The sequence below is a fragment of the Leiobunum rupestre genome, chromosome 7, assembly GCF_980474605.1.
Source record: "Leiobunum rupestre chromosome 7, qqLeiRupe1.1.hap1, whole genome shotgun sequence".
Lineage (NCBI taxonomy): Eukaryota > Metazoa > Arthropoda > Arachnida > Opiliones > Sclerosomatidae > Leiobunum > Leiobunum rupestre.
Window position 1 is genome coordinate 51,316,577 of NC_143390.1, and position 18,647 is coordinate 51,335,223.

The 18,647-nt window shown below is 35.9% G+C and overlaps 2 long non-coding RNA genes across 2 annotated transcripts; one reads left to right on the forward strand and one right to left on the reverse strand.

Annotated features, from left to right (window-relative positions):
* Window positions 1-10,546: 10,546 nt before the first annotated feature.
* Window positions 10,547-11,405, forward strand: LOC149936875 (uncharacterized). The gene is made up of 3 exons (XR_016472339.1): window positions 10,547-10,878; window positions 10,941-11,090; window positions 11,182-11,405. It is a non-coding gene; the product is annotated as an uncharacterized LOC149936875 (long non-coding RNA).
* A 348-nt stretch (window positions 11,406-11,753) lies between these two features.
* Window positions 11,754-12,155, reverse strand: LOC149936876 (uncharacterized). The gene is made up of 2 exons (XR_016472361.1): window positions 12,031-12,155; window positions 11,754-11,969 (listed from the first exon to the last, which is right to left on the reverse strand). It is a non-coding gene; the product is annotated as an uncharacterized LOC149936876 (long non-coding RNA).
* Window positions 12,156-18,647: the final 6,492 nt, after the last annotated feature.

Here is an 18,647-nt window from a genome sequence, read left to right on the forward strand (position 1 = left end):
ATCGGAGATTACAAATTCTAAAGACGGCATACCAGATGAGTATGTCTAGCAAATTTTTATACTCTAGTATGAATATTTTTCGACACATTAGCCCTGCAACCTGGTCTCTGGTACATTATTTTCATCACGACCTTCATGTTTTTGTCTAAATTCTTTCGAATTGTTTTTGGTCAAATAAGGAAGGATCAAAGCTATTCACACCTAAAATGTGAAGGGGGACACTTTTCTATTTAAAACCAACTTTGTTTATCTAATGGTTCTTGAGAAACATTTTACATGACCTTGAAGACATGGTTTAAGGTCATGGAAATTTCCGTTGTCATGTGACCCCTGCACGTTCTATGCGCCCTTAAAGTTTAAAATTCCTAGCTAAAATATATTTGGAGATATTGGCCTTGTCTCGTATTTTAGTGAACACCCTGTATACCACGAAGCAGATAACGAGCCATAAATAATTCGTGCTAATGTTAGTTGTCGAAACAGGTCCCCACACCGACCCTCGCTGATTTTTCAAAAGCTATCTTTCTCAGACTGTTATTTCGGGAGAATATGGTTTTATATACATGTTAGTATTGTAGTGTAAAAATTTGAAATCGTTAGACAAAAAAACCAACTAGACAGAAACGAAAAATGTTTTCATAATTTTAATTATATCGACGACCTTTGATAATCAGCTAGGGAACTAACCAAGGTACCCCTTTAGGCACCAGAAAAAGGTCAGAAAACTAGAAGGAGTTACAGGTTTTACAGACAAAGCTACTTCTACAATCCGACCAGTCCCCCCTGCAAGGTTTCGGGTGATTGATTTACCTAAATACAGGGCCGTATTTTTGCCTAGGCCTAGGGGCCCATCCTTGGAAGGGACCCTCCAGTGACCTTAAGTACCGTTAAAATTTTAGAGATTGCTAAGTTGAACTGCGTTGAAGATTTTGTTTTACAATTACCAAATTTATGTATATTATTATATTATATATTATATATACTATATTTCTAAAAAGGGGCTCAGACCACTTATCTGCCTAGGGGCCCAGGATCTCTAAGTCCGGGACTGCCTTAATATAATTAGCATAATAAAAACTAGCCTACAATTGAAAATTCCGGATAAAACCAATAATATCCGATATAACCCAATTATTCCGCTCGTCTGGACATTTTATAAAAAATTCCGAATTTGTCCAACCCTGCATGCTACGCAGGTAGCTGAATTACCCTATTTATTTTAGTATTTGTCGAGTCTTAGCGTATAAAACCTTCCTCTATAGTGAAAACGTAGGCTATCTTACAAATCTAAATTGTGTTACTTTTCCGTCAAAGCTATTTGGTTTAAGGTATTATTGATTCTAGTGTCATAGGCAACGTTTGCTCTGCGTGCAAATGCCATTCTCATACGCGTCAGTTATTGATTATTTATACGGCAAATCAGAAGTCGCGTTATATATCTTGCAACGTGAAGTGTTTTATCTAGACCAAGTCATTTATTGCGGGCCTATCGGATGACTCTTTTTATTTAATAATAATATCTTTGCGGAGACGTGTGACTTGTGGTTGCGTTGTTCGTGTGCCCAGTGGTCGAATTCATTTTAACCCTTTTAGAATCCTTTTTTTTTTATCCGAAAGAAAATTTTCTAAGTGCGGCAAATCAACGATCACTAAAAGTACGTTCGATGCATCCATAACGTAATTCGTTTTCAAACATTTTAATTTATCGCAATAAATCAATAAAAAAAACTTATTATTATTAATTTAAAATATTTTATTAGTAACAAATAAATTAGAACAAATCGAAATAATTTGGAATTTCATGCACAGTATTTAAATGAAATAAGCCTCATTTTAGATTGTGATTTTTGATCCAAATCGTACTTCTGATATAATACTAGAATCAACTTTGGTTGATATCATTTTCGTAAATGTTATCAAATCAAATAAATTCTTAAGCATAAATATTTCGTTATCTCGTATCTCGATTAAACTCGTTATCTGGTTTTCCTTTTTCTTTCTTTTCAAATTAACTTGTTATCCCATCAATTTACCAGATAAGTATATTTTAATATAGTTATTAAACTGAGTATAAGTACGATTTCAATAAATACTAGAACCAATCATTTTATGTACAATAAAGTTTAAAATTTTATCGAAAGAATTAAAATATTTCGTTGCAGAAGAACAAATTATTTGAGGACAACTTTTTTAATTATAAAAATTTCATTATAGAACTGTTTTGGATATGAAGAAATTAACGAATTGTTGGATGGTATATTTTATATTGAAATGCTTGCAGTATCAAGGACTACTTCACGGACCGACCAAAAGGAAGTTTAGAGCACGAGCTTGCATCTCGGTTGTTGCGGTGAATGTTTGCGCCGCGCATAGCGTGTGCTCCTTCATTTACTTCGCGATTACAAACGCCGAATACGCGCAAATTTTATATAACAGCGTCATCGCAATTCGGGTAATCAATGTGGCGTATTTGGCCAACAATTACTTGTTTGAGGAGAACATTTTGTCAGTTTGCGTGGAAGTGCTCCGCGAAAAGAGGTTGAAGGTGACCAATCGAATGGTGCTGATGAAAGTCTATCAAATTGTCCTCTTCATTTCTTGTTTAATGCGAATAAACGAAGGTTTGATCATTTCTTTAACGAAGCGCGATTTCGACTTGGATGAATACGTCCAGTTTTACATTTACGATCTTTGGTTCCTGAAGACGTATATTACTCTCGGTTACATCGTGGTTGCTCTCGATAAACTGTTGTATTATTACATCGCCCACATTCTGGGCTTTTTCTATTACGCTGTTATAGTATTTTCGATGGAGTATTTGCGCTCGAAGGTGAAAATGTTGGCGGAGATCGTAACCGATTTCAATTCCGATATTTGGCGTATCAGTAAAATACACACTCGTTTCTTTGAGACGGTGTCGAAACTGGACGTCCTAATGAAGCGGATGATGTGTTTGTGGGTGCTCGAATGCGCCGGAACATTCTATTACATCTTCTTCAAATTTCAAGAAACGAAAGAATGGAATTTTCAAACGTGCAGTTATTTCGTCTCGCTGAGCAGCCGTCTGATTACGCTCGTGGCGATATCTTGGACGGCCGATGCGGGTTCCGTGTTGATGCGAGGCTGCCATTTGAGGTCCGCTTCCTGGCTGCACTCGGCGTCTCCAGAGACGCAGATCTCGGAATCCTACTTGCGGGAGAAATTCCGTTCGGGAACTTTGCACTTTACCCTTCTGAACTGCGCCGTCGTGAATCCCAGTTTCGTGGGTGGTCTGTTGGTGGCAGTCGCGTCTTACGCCACCTTCGTCTCGTCCATGGTTCAAAGCTCATATCGTACCGGAACAAACTTTAATTTCACTTGTAATTGTAATTGTTGAAGCAAAAATATGTTCTATAGAATCTTCAATTATGAAAACGTTTTTCCACAATTTATCTCATCTAAAACGAAACTCTTCGTTCTTTCGGTCTTGGGTTTCGCACGAAGCTACTGGTGAGCCACGTCCCGTTGAATCGCGATATCCGTTCAGAGTCGCAATCTAGGGGTCCGACATTCGTTAAATCCTGTACACTCTAGAGAAAAATGATTTTAGAAATGACGAAATCAACTTGAAAATACGGATATCTGAGTGAAAATCAGTTCCAAATTATCAAAATCATTCTTAAAACCAGAAAATCACTTTTATAAAAAATCCCGTACGCAAAATTTTCAAATGTCGGACCACTCGGTCGCAATGCTTGTAGACTATTTGTATTCGCTGCCTTAATTCGTTTTTAATTCTATTTTAATTCGTATTTAATTCGGCTTTAATTCGTTTTTATTTTTTTGTATATGTATGAAGATCTTTCTTATTAAAATAAAAACTTTTAAGAAATGTCATGGATTTCCAACCATTTACGGATGGCCTCCATGAAGAAAATAGTAGCTTATAGATCTTCTTTTTCTTCATTATTTTCCATATTAAGCGCCAGCAGTCTTTTAAAGCTGCAGTTGCAGGCTGAGAAAAAAATTGCACTGCCCTAAGCACATTACCTTTTCCTAATACTTTCTAGTGAGATATCTTACTTTTCCTTTTTGTATGACGGGTTTTACAATCACCGTGTCTGTCTGTGTGTGTGTGCTGCGAAAGCTTTACGGGGGCAAAGTCCAAAACGCGTTACCGGGGCAAAGTCGAAAAACCGTGTTTGTAGTTTAAAGGGCGGCAAAACCAACGTGTGACGGTGAGCGTTAACGGATAAATTTGCGGTTGGGTTGGGATCGGTTGTTTTTTTTTTCGGCAATTTGGTTATTGTAATGTTTATGTGTAGCGTGTTATGACGTCCGTGGGTGTTGAGCCGGTTGTGGGTGTTGTCACTCCAACTTCTTCTAATTGACTTTTGGGACGGACCGAGTGCTGAGGGTCACGGTACACGCCTCAACGTCCAAATGTCAGGGTTTCGTCATAGTATCATTTTTCGATCGCATCGGGCGGGTTTCGAACCCGAGCCCTCCTGCATGACAGGCGAAGTGTTTTGCCACAGAACCACCGATACATGTTACGCTTCACTGAAATTTAGAAACTCCGCTTAAGCGGAAGAGTACATTAATGGTTGATAAAGTCCTACATTTTCGATCTTTTCTGAGCATTACGGGATTTAGTGTATGATTGAAAATTGTACATTGAAGTTATTTTACTAATAATTAGTAACTATACCAATAAAAATCGATTTACTTTTCCCGCGAAATTGATCATTTTTGGTGGAACCTTTAAATTGTATACGTCGTGTCTTGAAGCTAACCCGGTTTGATTATAACTACGTCGAAAGTTCGTAATTTATTTACGGGGTTTCTAATTGACTTAAAATGTGATATAGTTGTATTAATGCGGTGGCGGTGGCTTGACGTTTATTGATATAGGAGCTGTCGTTTAGTCTGCAATATTCAGTCAAGTGTTTTTTTGTGCTTTGTTAATGGTAAGGTGTGTTTCGCTTCTTGCTATTATATTTTCTATTGGTGTGGGTGATTGGATTGACTTTTGCTTGATTTCTAAGTATTTGATTGCGTTATTATATTTTTCGATTGGTTAATTTTGCACTGAAGCCTGATTGATTGGGTTACTATTATAATATTTTTCTATTCGTTATTTTTTATCTGAAGCCTGATCGATTGGGTTTTTATTATATATTTTTATGTTCGTTATTTTGGCTCTGAAGCCTGATCGATTGGGTTATTAGATATTTTTCTATTCGTTAGTCATTATGTAAGTTAATGTCAGAAGTCGGACGTCTGCCGGACAGGGTTCGAGTGGTAAATTAAGGGTAATTGAGTTTCAAAATGAATGGTTCGGGATTCTACATTAAGGTAGAATTGTTTGGAGTATTATTACGACACTAACTTTCAGAGGGGGGTTGAAGAGTCTGGGAGATACGAAAGGAGGGAAGATTAAAAAGTTCCAATAGTAACCGTAAGAATCTGACCAAGGCCCAAAACTCGAGGGAAATTTATTTATTCGGGATCCTTAGAGTCGTTATTTTCACAGCGTAGGTAAATGAAATCAATTTGAGTTATGAAAATAGAACTCGTTATTATTGTACCTAGTAATATCATCGTCACTTGATAATTATACAAAATATTGGTAATTCTTCTTACCTAACTTAATCCCTTACTACCTCGTGGCTATGGTGGGCCTTAGGGTTAGGACAAATTATTTATACAAAAAACATACTCTGGTTGATAATGAAAAAAATAGAGTGGCTTTGGTTGGCCAAATTTACGTTGAATTAAATAGTTAAATATACCAGACTATTTATTTAATGACGGATATGGAGGGTTCTGACTAGATTGTTGAAGAATTTAACAAGTGAACAAAAGATACAATCTACGGGGTTTTTTGTTTTAACAAAAGGAGTGGCAAGTAATCGTCTGCTAAATCCGCAGGAAATTAGGTCGGGACACAAGAGTTTAAATTTATACAATACAATTCAATCAAACAAAAATAATGAATTAAAGAAAATATGAGGGAAACAAAAGTTTAAAAGTACTTATCGTTCTTCAAGTAACCGTCCTCAACCGAGGAACGCACTGCACATAACTCTTTACACCAAGAATTATCACGCACAACCACGAATCCGACGCGAAATATCCGCACAATACCGTGTACCTTAACCTTCACGTCGAACCGCGTCACCGAATTCTGTATACCACATTCTGATCACACTTGAAGAAACGATTAAAACAAAAACTGACTGAAACTGATGGCATAAGTTAAGCTGACTTGGCTTTATATACTCAAATAAAAAACCTCATATCTGCTCGGGGTTCGAAAAAAAACAAACTACGGGGCTGCCAGAATAGGCAAGATTAATTATACAAAATAATATTATTAGCTGGCCCCTAGATGGCTATACTAAGGGTAGAAAATTGAAAAAAATATAGAAAAAACAAGATGATCACTCCCGAAAGTATGAACGTTTGAATTGTGTGTGCGCGAATGTGAATGATTGAAAGACTTGGAGTGCTTGTTTGTTGACTGTGTTGAGCGACGTACTGTAAGAGAGGACGTACTAGTATTTTTCTAATTTGAATTTATTGTGGTCTTGGTAAAGTAATTTTGAATTTTTTAAATTGCTAACTTAATCTAAAGAAGAATAAACTTTTATCTTTGTGTTTACTATTTTTTCCACCCTTTTAAAACAGTTTTGGCAATCTCGAACCAAATAAAATTTCGATGTAGCGGCAACGGGAATGAATTCTCGTAAATTTATCGTGCGGGTCTGCAGGTATTGGTGAAATATATAAACTTGAAATTAAATACTGTTTTTCAGCCCGTTTTCTTTATTTTTCATTAAAAAAAGAATCACCGTTATCAGTTTTAATAATTTATTTTAATTATAATAAACCATATTCTACCGATAAGGATTAAACCAGGATTATGTGTTTAGGCCGGTGCTCTAAATTGCGGAGGTATCTCGTAAAGTGCCGTGTTCAGTAGTTAATACGCCCAAAGGCAAACTCTTCCGAGGATAGGTATATTTTGGCTTGCCAACTTGTTATCATCACGAGGAGCTTTCTTTAAAGGGTAACGGCCACCTTTTTCCAAATATGGCCTTATTTCCGAATCACAAGATTAACAAGACGTTCAATATACTAACACGTACCTTTTTTTGTCTTGAAAAAATAGCTTTTGGCCCAAAAAGTTGAAACGAAAAAAAAGCCAGGTGTTTGGGTTTGAATTTTCACCGCCATCTTAGGGGCTGCCGCCAGCGCCCCTAACCCCGTATGAGCGATTTGCGAACTATCCTAACTTTTAAAATCGCGCAATTTAGGCTTAGGTTTCTTATAACTGGAACGCGCCGCGCGTGAAAAACAATTTTTTTGCGTCTTCAGCAGCGCGCGCTTTTACGTTGTTTTTCTGTCTTACCGACTTCTCACCAGGTGTCGTGGCGGACGCGCGCTTTTCGATTTCCCGAAATTTCTTTATTTCATTAAGAATTAACCACTCAAAATTTTTTTATGGATTTTCGCCATAAATTTTAGTTTTTAATGGGCTATAGGGCTATCTAACTTGTTAAAGCTTGACCGTTCCCCTTTAAACTTTTCAATCTTTCCCCGGCAATGCAAGATTTGACTAGAATGTTACTTGTTGGAAATGGAACTATTGCATTACCCATGGATTTGTATTGCTGATAATGAAACTGTGAAACAATAGGCACAAATTCGTCATAAATTCACAGTTTGGTTTCTACGAATAATACTATTAGTTTGAGTTGTAGATATTCCTTGGTGTAGACTGGAGTTTTGAATTCGTTATCACAGTTTGCTTTCTACAAATAATACTGTTATTCTCTAAAGGACTTAAAATATTCCTTGGAGTTGACTTAAGTCCTGCATACTCTAGCACAGTTTGCTTTTCAAGAGTGATACTTCTATTCTGAAAAGGAGTTGACTGAAGAACAGAGTCATTTAGTTTACAATTTTTTTTAGGAGAATGATTACAGTTGGTATTGAGCTTGAGTCAAGTAGAAAATCCTTATTTTGTTAATGGGTTTGCTATAAGCATGTTCATAAAAAATAGTTGAACATTTAACAACCTTAGGTTCATGTATTGTCACACTTATAAATCTAGTACAGCTTTTCATTGTTGTTGTAATGTTATCACAGTTCATCAAAATTGGATTTGTAATTCGAGGTAGACCTACAGCATTAGGATGCAAACGTCTTCTAGTACAAGATGCACGGAAATCGCTTATTTTGAAGTGCTTACTGAAAACCTTTGAATCGCCTTGGGAATCATCTAATTACATGAATCCATTCATGCCAGTTTGTCCAAATATTGATTCCATCCACTTCGGTTTAAAATTATCTTCTTTAGGGAACGAGTGAAAACTGACATGTTTTCCATCATTTCCAAGTTGATTCTTACGATTTCTTCTCTCATTTCGGTACTGAAAAGCCAACCTTGTTTTCTAAACAATATAAATAATCATGCGTAGCATGGCAATATTTGTACGCATGATATTAACATTTTGTTAGGCTTAACTTATTTTCGGGTTTTGGAAAATATAACAAACAATTTATATTAATATCGCATTTAACAATAAAATGTGTCATAACCTTTCTTTTTCTTATAAGCTAGGAAGTAATGCTTTTCGAAATATTATAAAATACGACAATTACATTCCAAGTTTTTTATAAGTTTATAACACAACCACTCGCCTCGCCTCATTTGTTACTATTTGCTGGTGACCCGTTGCCAGGCAACAGGTCCAGCTACAAGAGAACCTAGCGGTTAAAATTGGCGTACGTAAGTGCCATGAAAAAAATTGGAAAATTCGGGTACACGGGCCTATGAAAACGTAGGCAACGATTTGATATAAAACATTTTCTTTATGTCCGAGGACTTTTCGAGCAGCCAACTGTAGCTTCATAACTCCGAACTGATTTACGCAAGATTATATTTACAGGTAGTTCTACATCTTCAATAGAATCGTCAATTAAAATTGGTCAAAATTGTAATTTAAATTAAGTAATTTGAAAAGTGTATTATTTTCATTTTACATTCTGTGACGGAATAAAAATAAAAGTCATGATTTAAATCTAATTGATAGATTGTGTACAAGTACTACCATAAATGTATTCGTTTTGATCGAAATATATCTTTTCCCTTTCTGCCATCTGCGGCTATGATCGGCGGTGTTTTTCTGCTTTTTATCTCAACCGATTTTTGTTCATTCGAAAAGATGCGTATTACAATTTTACAAAAAATATTTCGCGCTTTGTGATAATGTTTTTCACCCAAATAGCGAAATATTTTCCGTAGATAATGAATAAGGTATTTGCGTTAATATTTTAAACAATTTTGGTTCAGTCTAAAAGACACCAATAATATATTTCGCAAAAAGCCTTGGCAATTAAAATAGCCAAGTTTCAAAACAAATTTGGGCAAACATTTCTACTGCCAACGCTAGTTAATGTCTAAACAATTCAATTATTCCAGAATAATAAATATATAAACATAATTAGGTGTTAAGAGTATAAATAAAATCATGAAACGGGGCATGTTTGAGCTCTGCGACTGACGAAATTGGTAAAGCGAGAGCTAAAAAATTTCTTATCAAATGATGCAACTAAAAACAAACGTAAAGCGGGTTCAATTCTGAACAAAAATATAGCTTTCTATCAAATTTAACTTAATTTAAGAAATATATGTTCGTTTCAAGCAAAACCCATACAAAATGTCAAATGTCGTTTGACGTTTAAATAAGCTTTCTAGCCCTACACGTTAAAGAGTTATGTAAAATACGGCGGCGGTCGCGGCTACACTAAACGTTAAACATTGAACAACGTCGAAGAGGTTAAAAAGACCAAGAACGTTTGGGGAAACTAAAATATATTTATTTATTAAATTGAACCGATACGCGGTAAAGTTTGCCTACTTAGTATGTAAAGCAAAACTCTCCTCTCAATACACACCAGATTTCAGTACCAGATTAGGGCGATGCCACTAGGTACTATGCTATTTACGGCGATGCCACTAGGTACTATGCTATTTAGGGCGATGCCACTAGGTGCTATGCTATTTAGGACGATGCCACTAGATACGATTCTACTTAGGGCGATGTCCCTTGGTACGATGCCACTTAATAAAATGTGATTAGGTATGATGCCAAATAGGACGTTTTCAATTGGTACTATCTTCTCTAATACCTGTCCCTTCTTAGCCGCAGTAAAATGCCCAGGGTAACCTATATATCCCCTTTTTCTCAGTGTAGCTGAGCTTTTTCCTATTCGCCACCGAAAACTACAGCTGCGCCACCTAGTCACATTGCCTAGAACTATATTTGGGTGATACGGGCATATGGATACGGGTAATGGCGTTATGCGAAAATGCACGTTTTATAACATCAATTAAAACATTTTACTAACGATTTTAGCATATTTTTTAAAGCGTGTTCGAATGTTTTGTATTAACAAAGTTGTATATACTACATTTATTTATTAATTTTGAACTGTCAATAGGTATTGAATTCGTAAATATAAATATTCGAGTTTAATAACACTATGAGTAGGCCTTGGAGAATTCATACACGGGATCAGTTTGAAAGTTTTAAAGGTATGTAGGAAATTTATTATTATCTTCACATTAGAACAAGCCCAGATTGTTCTAATTTCATAGACTAGTAGCTTCAGCATTTTGTATAATGTATAATGTATTTTAAATAATTTTATTTGGTATATTAGTGAATCGCTCCATGCTTGAAATTTTGAAGTATATTGGTCCGGAGAGTAGTCTACTCTTGATCCATAGAATAAGGTGTGCGGATGCTTAAAACAAAAGTTAAAATTTGAAGTTGGTGATGGAAAACACAGCATTGAAAGTGTCCATTGTTCATGCAATAGTGGGTAAATATATTTTTTATTAAAACCCAATTCTTTAATGTAACCTGTTTTACTTATTATTCTAGAAATTCAGGCTTTTGCAAACATGCAGTAAATTGCTGGTCTATTTTATATATAAAGATACTGAGAGCTATCCCAACTTTCTGACTTTAGAAGTGGGGTAAAATGAAGGAAAAGAACTAACTGTGCCTTCGGTATTGTACGGTAATAAAATGGTTAGAGTTGCGAGGGTTAAATTTGGCTGGCTCAAAAAGGTTTATGTACCCTTATTTGGTCACTTAGCTAGTCTCAAAAATTTATTTCTAGCTTTTAGTCGGGATGAAATATTTGTGGAGAGTCCATTTGTAGCGAAGATAATATCAATTGAAGAGGCAGTGGCACAAAATAACTAAGTTGGAACGGAAGGAATCTACTGGTTAACGACTGTAGAGGCTACTATGGAAAAATTCAGCTAGGCCTTTTCATTTTTTTGTCTATTCTCTCAAGGGCTATTTTTAATTGATATTAAGAGAGACTGACAATATTTGAAAAAAAACGTTGTCCAAATATATAATTTTTATTTTAGATTTTAGTTAAAAAAAAGTTATAATTAAATTTACACTTCTAGTCAAGGAAAGTTATATTTTTAATATGTTAAATTAGTTCCTATTTTAAATTTTGGCCAATTAGTATTTGTAGATAACAAATGAACTGAACTATTTATGTTATGAATTTTCTACTCAAAGCCATGTTAACTAAAAAGGCAAAAACAAATGTATTATAGAATTAATTCAAAGTTAAAAGCAATTAAATTCATTGAAGAAACCACTTAATTAGAAATTACAATAGAAGTGAATAAAATGTTAACATATGCAAATAAGTATTAAAAATAAAAACCATTTGAATTTACAGTATTATTTTTAATCATATTGGGATCTGCGGCAATAGCTCGAAATGTTATTAATCAACTCGAAAACTCATACCGAACCATCAGGGTGGCAAAGATAGGAAAATTGGGGTCCAATACAAAATAGAAAAATATGCCCTTTTAACGCATAATTTTGTGGGCCTCAATGTAATATTTTCCAGCGATAATGACAATCGAACGGCTTGACCTAAAATTAATTTAATTCATTAGCATTTCCTTATTTTGCAGTATATAATAAAACAGATCACCTTTAAAACGATTCACAAAACGTAGGGTCCTCTCTTTTTATTTAGTTACATTGGATTTGTAATAAGTCTACATGGTAAATTATTGCTTGGAATGGCACTGCATTTCATGCGTCTCTTGAATTCTCTTCATCTAAATGACAGTTATTATGATATATATTTAATAATATTAACTTTAAAATCAGTAATAACAAGTAAAATTTGTGTCTCAACCTTTCTTTCTAAAAAGTCTATATCTTTAAAATGGGCGCTGCAAATCTGTGCCCACTAACTAGGCATCTTCCCTGATTTTATATTAGTTAACCACACATTAAAAAGATTTTTGCATTTCGGAAAATTGTGAAACGATAACTCCAACGTTCTTTTCTCACCATTTACTCGAATTGTAATATTTTTAAAGGCAGTATTACTACAAAAAGGCAATTTATGCCACCTCGGCGCCTACAATCCGCCATATTAATCGTTTGTTTTGATCAACAAAGTACGCAGACAAACCAAGCTGCAGGGGTAGCGACTGTGGCGCCGCCTATACCCGTTTCGCTAGCGAATACCATTAATAATGATATTTTTTTCGTTAGTCACGTTGAAATTGTCTTTGTAACGAGTTTTATTTTCGTTAAAATTTTAACGATAAGAGTAGAATCACACCCCAGATGAAATTAATTCAAACATAGATTTAAAAAAAATTTAAAGTTACAACTAGGCTAGAAAAATTTAGAATATATATATATAGGCGCTATTTATTTTACAGCTTAAAGGGAATATAACCTCTCGTATTTCTGTCGCCCTCCTAGGGTTCCAATATTGTCCGCTGCCTCCCATGGCTTTTCACACCTGCGGCGCTGATAATCGCTGATTGTGAAGGGAATAAAGGAAATTGATGGGGTCTACCATAAAGAACGCGTTGGAGGTTCTATTCCCTTTAAATTGAAGCCGGCGATTGCTTTTTGCAAATTCGTCAACCAATTACATCTTATTGTCTCTGAGACTATTGCTTAAATCTCAATTATTAGAAATTAGGGCTAAATTGCATTATCTGTTTTCAAGCATAGACGTTCTTAAAAATGTTTGTATTCAATTTTGAGCACTAAAACTCGTTTCACTTGTGGCACTGGATACCGGAATGCTTATTACTATTTAAAAATGTATTAGAAGATCTTTAAAACCATTTCCAATTTTTATGAGATACTTATAGCAGTCGTAAGCCGACTCAATAGCTTCCAACTTAAATAAATTTTTGGCTACTTAAATTCGGCATTTTAAGGAGCTGAAATTAAAATCAAATCTAGAGTGCGATTCACAAAAGGAAATTATGGTTTCTTGATTTTAAAAATTAGTGTCTTTAGGATCATATGCTGACAATCCTTCTAAAACACTCGAATTGTTAGTCAATCTTTTCTTCATTTCCAAAATGAATTTATCTATAACTTCGAAGTATTCGGCTTTTAATTTTTGATTAATGGTAACCACATCGGTTTCTCTAGTCCCGGTTGTTTCGAAAAGCATACCATTTGTCAGTTTTTTGTTTTTAAAAATTTTTCTCTTTGATCTTGAAGCAACTCCAATTAATTTTCTACTTGGTTTTGGCGCACTTTTTGAATCTGGCGCGTCAAGTAATATTTTATTTGCAAATTTTGTAGCTTCCGCTCAAATTAAATCGAATTTTAACGGATCCCTCGATTTCTCTATGTTGCAATGGTGGCTTCACAGAGACTTACTGCTCGTGTATACCATGACTGGGAGCTTTGCAAGTATTCTGATGAAGTGTTGGTAATTTCAAGGACTTGGTCCAAAACTACCAACAAAACCAACGTATAAACTTTTTCAAACTGCGATATATAGCCCCGACGTTTTATCATCAAGTAGTTAATTCCTTTTCTTTTGCTAGATAATCGTACGTCACAGCTCTTGAATTCTCTTCATCTAAATGACAGTTATTATGATATATATTTAATAATATTAACTTTAAAATCAGTAATAACAAGTAAAATTTGTGTCTCAACCTTTCTTTCTAAAAAGTCTATATCTTTAAAATGGGCGCTGCAAATCTGTGCCCACTAACTAGGCATCTTCCCTGATTTTATATTAGTTAACCACACATTAAAAAGATTTTTGCATTTCGGAAAATTGTGAAACGATAACTCCAACGTTCTTTTCTCACCATTTACTCGAATTGTAATATTTTTAAAGGCAGTATTACTACAAAAAGGCAATTTATGCCACCTCGGCGCCTACAATCCGCCATATTAATCGTTTGTTTTGATCAACAAAGTACGCAGACAAACCAAGCTGCAGGGGTAGCGACTGTGGCGCCGCCTATACCCGTTTCGCTAGCGAATAATATCTGTCCCTTCTTCTGAACTGAGAAATGAAATAAAAAAGTTTCAGGACCATTGTACTAGATTTTAATGTAAACAATAATAAACAGGGTTTCCATTTAAAATAAAAAATCTCCTTATAAAAGGTTATATTTTGTTATGAGTTATTTATTTTGTCACCAAGTAACATCAAATAGCTAATGTACTGTTATTTAAACTGTAATAAATTGTTTTCAAATACGTACATTAGGATTAAGGCATTATTAATAAAATTATAACATAAGCAGATGACAAAAGTTATATTAAGTAAAAATTATCAAACTATGAAATATAAAACATTTAAATTGATCTCTTTCAAAGATAACTTTTTTCATGTTTATACTTATAAATCAAAACAGTTCCTGATTCAATATTGAAATATATTATTATTTTTATATATTTTGTCATTCCAAAAATAAAATAGTTTTCAAAATTAGTACCAAGGTACTTTTCAAATCAAAGCATAAATACATTTTGGGGGAAATTCTTATATTATTTCGCAAATTGCATATATTAACGTATTCCTCCCTTTTATTTAATTGTATTCTATCTATAAATTAAAATAATTTTAAACTTAATTATAACAATATACCATATTAAATAAATGTTTTGGTGCCACCTCGTTATTCAAAAAAAGCCACTGACTTTCAGGCAGAATTTAAAAAAAATCCTGCATTTATACACTAACAACTTGTAAGCATTATAACCTAGGCACTTGACTTTATAATTAACTAGTCGACTAAAGCCAACGGAGATACCTAAAGCATTAGCTTAGCTAAATATTATTATTATTACTTTACTTAAAGTATTGTCTTGAACTGGATTGTTTCATTAGAACAATTTTTAGAAATGAAACAAGTGGCACCTTGGAATTATTAATATAACTAAAGTAACGGGTGTAACATTTTAAACTAACACTAAAATACTAATGCGCGATTTCAACAATGAAAATATATGTCCCAATAAAAGCCTCTGTAAAACTCCAATGCGAGAGTCTGTAAAATAAAAGAGAACGTTTTCATGTTGCGGTGTAATTGATAAATTTCTTTAGTTTGCTGCCATGGTTAAAAATTCAGACAGTCAAAAGACAAAACAGACCGTTGTAATAAGGAATTATTACAAATTTTTCTAAATAGGTTTTAATCACAAGAAAAAGTGTACCAATTTTGTAAGCTCATTAGAATTCTAATTTCTGCAATCGCTCAATTCTACACTCTAAGAAAAAAAGGCTCCATGTAGGTCGGAAAAAGGGTTTCCAAAAATGTCCCTTATTTCGAACCCTTTTTTGGCCTAGTTAGAACCTATTGAAAGGTTCCATTTAGCATCACCAAGGGTTTTTATCGAAGCCCCTTATGTTTTTATTTAGCACTAGCAGGGGTTCTACCTGACGCCGCCTCGGGTTCGATTTGACCGCCATCACAGTTCCATCTAGCGCCGAAGGGGTTCAATTTTAAGCCCTTCATGGTTTCATCAAGCGCCGTCAGGGGCCCCTCTTCACACCCCTACGGTTCTACCTGACGCCGCCTCGGGTTCGATTTGACCGCCATCACGGTTCCATCTAGCGCCGAAGGGGGTTCCACCTTCCACCATCAGGGGTTCAATTTTAAGCCCTTCATGGTTTCATCAAGCGCCGTCAGGTGTCCCTCTTCGTACCCCTATGGTTCTACCCGACGCCGCCTTGGGTTCGATTTGACCGCCATCACGGTTCCATCTAGCGCCGAAGGGGGTTCCACCTTCCACCATCAGGGGTTCAATTTTAAGCCCTTCATGGTTTCATCAAGCGCCGTCAGGTGTCCCTCTTCGTACCCCTATGGTTCTACCCGACGCCGCCTTGGGTTCGATTTGACCGCCATCACGGTTCCATCTAGCGCCGAAGGGGGTTCCACCTTCCACCATCAGGGGTTCAATTTTAAGCCCTTCATGGTTTCATCAAGCGCCGTCAGGTGTCTCTCTTCGTACCCCTATGGTTCTACCCGACGCCGCCTTGGGTTCGATTTTACCATCATCACGGTTCCAGCTAGCGCCGAAAGGGGTTCCAGCTTAAGCCGCTTACGGTTTTATCTAGCGCGTCCAAGGGCTCTTCTTCAAGCACACCACGGTTCTACCCAACACCCCATAGGTCCTTTAATAAGCATATACAGTTCTAGCAAGCGCCTCTAGGGGTTAATGTTTAAACCCGTAAAGGTTCAACTTTTCCGCTTAAGTGGTGAGGTTCATTTCTAAGCCCTCCACAGTTCTAAATATCACCTCAACGTATTAATTTTGAAAAGCCAGCATTTCCAGGGATTCTATTTCAACACTTTATAGTTTTATTTAGCACCTTCAGGAGTACGGTTCCGCCCTTCACCACAACGAATACTACTTCAAATCCTATAAGATTATATTGGGTTTGCTTTAAATTATATACCTTAGCTTTGTCAGCCTACTTTCTTTATGAGTTTTATTCCAATTAGCAGGATAAATCATGAAAAAAATTTATTGTAAGTGAAAATAAGAGTATTTATTTTTCTTTCATGTACCTAATTTGCTAACAACGTTGCAGACAGCAATTGACATTTTTTTGGGGTATATTCCAAAAATTACCTTTTGGAAGTACTCCAACATTTTACAATATATTTTGGGGTATTGTAGCTGGAAAACAAAATACGGAGCAAAAAGACAAATAATTCCTTTTTATAAATTTGAGATATCTTCAAAAGCGTCGGTGTGACGTGCTTTGGTTCAGCCTAAAAGAAAAAGATCAGATGTTTGGTATGAGCTAAGAGTTTTTTTACCAATGATGTTGAGTCATCCATCATTGATAACAAATTCCCTCCGAAATAAAGAGAGCGTTTTTTATTACACAATTATTTAGCAAAATTTAAAATGGGCTACTTAAAAATTGTACGTTTAACGCCCTAATTACGTATAATCTTATACTAACACGATAATTAAAAAAAATACTCAATAAAATTGGTTGCGGCTATTTGTGCATAAATTACTAATAGGGACTTGGCAGCATGACGTATTTCACCTATGCTTTTTTTAATTGAAGAAAAAAAAAGAAAACAAGCTAGGCGGTGTTGGAACGGTTCCAATAAATTGAGCCGAATGTAATCTAAACAAACATGATTGTTTTTTAACTTGTATATATATAGTTCCCCGTTCCCTCTAAAAGGGGCGAGTCTTAATTTGAGTTCTATGAATAAAGCGTTTGGTTATGTTTAGCTGTCGTAGTTCCTTTTAGCGTTACAACAGTGGTGACAGCGATGGGATTTCAGCAGAATGCCGAAACCAGAAGACCCCCAGCCAGCAGCCTCCGATCTCGGAACTATCCTCAACGTTCTCGTGCGGCAACAACAGACGGCTCAGCAACAAAACCAAGCTCTCATTAATTTATTGACTCAGAATATCGGGACTCCCACTACGTCCGCTTCTACGGCAACTTCCACGGTAGCTTCTTTGGACATCCCAGGTTTCGAATGGGACGAGAGTGATGGCGACAAGTTTGAACAGTGGCTGAAGAGGTTCGAATATATCTTGGACATCAGCGCTCCCAATCTTACCGACCTAGACAGAGTCAAATACATAGTTTCGAAACTTTCGTACGAAGCTTTTAGCGAGTATTACAAGTCGTGTATGCCCAAAGAGGCGACGGATTTCCCGTATGTCACGACCGTAACAAACCTCAAGAAACTCTTCGGTAAGAAGCAAACTCTATTCATTGAACGTTTCAATTTTATGCGTATTCAGCGGCAACAGGGCGAAGAATACAGCCAGTACTTCAACCGAGTCAAATTATTGCTAAAGCGATTCACGTTTGCCGATTTGACCGAAGACCAATTTGGAATCCTAGTTGCCCTGTGTGGTTTGTCGCGGCCAGAAGATGAATCAATACGAACGAGGATCTTGCGGCGTCTGAACGCCGAGGTTGGCATCAAACTCAAGGAGATAATCGAAGAAGTCCTAACCATCGTCGCCACAAGAACGGAACAGATCGTATTCCAGGGAAACGCTATTCCGCAATCAGGAGGCCGAGCAACCTTCGTCCAAACCAGCGGGGAAGCGTCGCTCGCGTTCAGCATCCCGGTCTGCGAAACCACCGCCATACGCTTGTTTCCGATGTGGAGAGATGCACTGGGTCAAGGATTGTTCGCACGCCAAGACTACGTGTCACAAATGTTCCAGAATTGGTCATCTCGCTTCTCAATGTGAGAATCAACAAAAGCGACGACCACAACCGAAGAAACGATCTACGAATAAATTCAATTCCATTCGTTTCCC